Source organism: Oryx dammah, unplaced genomic scaffold (assembly GCF_014754425.2).
Source record: "Oryx dammah isolate SB20612 unplaced genomic scaffold, SCBI_Odam_1.1 HiC_scaffold_3, whole genome shotgun sequence".
In the NCBI taxonomy this organism is placed as follows: domain Eukaryota; kingdom Metazoa; phylum Chordata; class Mammalia; order Artiodactyla; family Bovidae; genus Oryx; species Oryx dammah.
Genome location: NW_024070187.1, coordinates 27,996,081 through 27,999,642, shown reverse-complemented (window position 1 = coordinate 27,999,642; position 3,562 = coordinate 27,996,081).

Below are 3,562 nucleotides of genomic sequence, written 5' to 3'. Positions count from 1 at the left end.
GCAGGCAGACATTTTACCCTCTGAGCCATTTTTCAGTCTATTATGATTGCTGTTGTTATGTAGTTGCTAAGTCATGGCCGACTCTTTTGCAATGCCATGGACTGTAGCCCACCCAGACTCCTCTATCCAGGCATGAATACTGGAGTGAGTTGCCATTTCCTCTTCCAGGGGATCTCCCTGACCAGAGGTTGAACCTATGTTTCCTGCACTGCAGGCAGATTCGTTACTGCTGAACCACCAGGGAAGTCCACGATTCTGATAAATATATAGATATAGGCATATGACAAAAAGTTCATATTAATGTTAAATCAGCTTGTTGATCAGAATAAAGAGGTTACATTTATGTACAGTTTCATTTTGAGATATTCTCAGCCTTTATTTTTGCCAGCGTCCACTAAAATAAATCACACTGTAACCAGTATCAATACACTTTCATTTCTCCAGAGAGTTCCCCTTACCATGCCGTGTCCTCTGTTTCAAGATCAGTGCATTCATGACAGCACATTACTCTAGTGAGCCAGTCCAGCCCCCTAGCTAAATGCTGAAATTTTGCTATAAGCAATTCTTGAATTAATTGTTAACTATTTGGTCAGTTCAGACTCAAATGATCCCATCTGAATTTCCCAAACTGGACTTTGAGAAGAAAGTAAAGCCCCCTTTAAATGTTAGGCTGTGTTCTAATTTGTTCTAGAAATAGCCACAGAATACAGCTCTTTCTTCTGCTTCCTGAATCACTTGAGGCACAAGACAGGGAAATACTCCCTATAATTGCTCATGTTCTCCTCTTTATCTCCTGACACTGGAAGCTTTTCTATTTGTCTAGTATTTCCACTTCATGATCAAATTGCTTTATACCTACCCCTCAACTTGTCTTCTTTCAGAACTCCACTTTAATTAGAAACAAATCTTCGTATTAGACAAACAACAATGACAGCAATGTAGAGGAAAAGGTTGATGAGAATCTGTCTGCATTATTTACCAAATGGTTCAGTATTTCCAAGCAGCTGATGACAGATCAGTCATCAATCCAAATTCATTTCCAGAGAGACACATAAAGACTTTACTGCTTAACAGAGCTCAAAATATCCACCTGTCTCTTTGACTAAAGGGCAAGCAGAGACCATTCTGCTGATGCTAGGGATCTTCTCTAATCTTTCACATTGGGTATCACAATCTGATGCTAATTATCAGTATATTGTTGACATTTCTAATTCTTGTTTAGATTATAAATTTTTTTATTACTTCAGGTTTGTGTGATTTAGTTGTTGGGGTGAAAAAGCCAGATCATTGAAAAACAGGTGTAAATACATACGTGTGTGTGTGTGTGTTTGCATGCATGCATGAACTTGTGTTTAACTTGTGTATAACTGGACTCTACAAGTTCAACATAAAAATACACAGATCTCTTCTTCATTTATGGGAATACCAGACCTGACTTGCCTCTCGAGAAACCTGTATGCAGATCAGGAAGCAACAGTTAGAACTGTCATGGAACAACAGATTGATTCCAAATAGGAAAAGGAGTATGTCAAGGCTGTATACTGTCACCCTGCTTATTTAACTTATATGCAGAGTATATCATGAGAAACACTGGGCTGAAGGAAGCACAGGCTGGAATCAAGATTGCTGGGAGAAATATCAATAACCTCAGATATGCAGATGACACCACCCTTATGGCAGAAAGTGAAGAAAAACTAAAGAGCCTTTTGATGAAGGTAAAAGAGGAGAGTGAAAAAGTTGGCTTAAAGCTCAACATTCAGAAAATGAAGATCATGGCATCTGGTCCCATCATTTCATGGCAAATAGATGGGGAAACAGTGGCTGACTTTATTTTTCTGGGTTCCAAAATCATTGCAGATGGTGATTGCAAACATAAAATTAAAAGATGCCTACTCCTTGGAAGGAAAGTTATGACCAAACCAGACAGCATATTAAAAAGCAGAGACATTACTTTGCCAACAAATGTCCATCTAGTCAAGGCTATGGTTTTTCCAGTGGTCATGTATGGGTGTGAGTTGGACTGTGAAGAAAGCTGAGCATCAAAGAATGGATGCTTTTGAACTGTGGTGTTAGAGAAGACTCTTGAGAGTCCCTTGGACTGCAAGGAGATCCAACCAGTCCATTCTAAAGGAGATCAATCCTGAATATTCACTGGAAGGACTGGTGTTGAAGCTGAAAGTCCAATACTTTGGCCACCTGATGCAAAAAGCTGACTCATTTGAAAAGACCCTGATGCTGGGAAAGATTGAGGGCAGGAGGAGAAGGGGACGACAGAGGGTGAGATGGTTGGATGGCATCACCGACTCAATGGACATTAGTTTGGGAGTGGTGATGGACAGGGAGGCCTGGCATGCTGTGGTTCATGGGGTTGCAAAGAGTCGGACATGACTGAGTGACTGAACTGAACTGAACTTCTTCATTTCTATGTTATTGCTTAAGCTCCCTTGCTTCTCATTAATAATTATTTTCCTGAGAACCCCTCTTCTTGTACTGCAAGCACTTATACAGTTTAACAATGGGTTAATCTGGGTTATCACAGTCAAATGCTGAGAAAACTGGAGTGTAGTTAGCTTCTCACAGGATTTCCAGCTGGCTTAGTGGGTAAAGAATCCACCTGCCAATGTAATAGATGCAGGAGACAAGGGTTCGATCTCTGAGTCAGGAAGATCCCCGGAGGAGGGCATGGCAACACACTCCAGTGTTCTTGCCAGGAGAATCCCGTGGACAGAGGAGCCTGATGGGCTACAGTCCACAGGGTCGAAAGAGTCAGACACACCTGAAGCGACTAAGCACACTCACATAACTTATCATTATCATAGCTTCCTATTAATACACAGTGTTTGACCGTTTAACTTTCCCGGTTGCCAAGCTCACTATGTTCCCCTTTCACATAGGCTCTCAAAAGGTAGTTTTTCCCAAATATAGACCCATGAGAATATAGTCAATTGATCTTTGACAAAAGTGTACAGAAACCCAGTGGAGCAAAGGCATTCTTTTCAACAAATGATGCTGGAACCACTGAACTCCTGCTGCTGCTGCTTCAGTTGTTCTGACTCTGTGTGACCCCATGGATGGCAGCCCACCAGGCTCCTCTATCCCTGGGATTCTGCAGGCAAGAACACTGGAGTGGGTTGCCATTTCCTTCTCCAATTCATGCATGCATGCTAAGTTGTTTTAGTCATGTCTGACTCTGTGCGACCCCATGAACAGCAACCCACCAGGCTCCTCTGTCCACGGAATTCTCCAGGCAAGAATACTGGAGTGGCTTGCCATTTCCTTCTCCAGAACCACTGAACATCTACATACAAAAAGGAAAAAGAAATAAAAAGAATCTAGGCACAGACCTTATATCCTTCAAAGAATCAACTCAAAATAGATCACAGACCAAAATATAAAATACAAAACTATAAAACTCTTAGAAAGTAATGTAGGAGAAAATCTGGAGGACCTTCAGTTTGACAATTAAATTTTAGATACAACAACAAAAGCACAATTCATGAAAGAAAGACTTGATACACTGGACTTAAAAATTAAAATTTTAAAAAGTCTGCTCTTCAAAAGA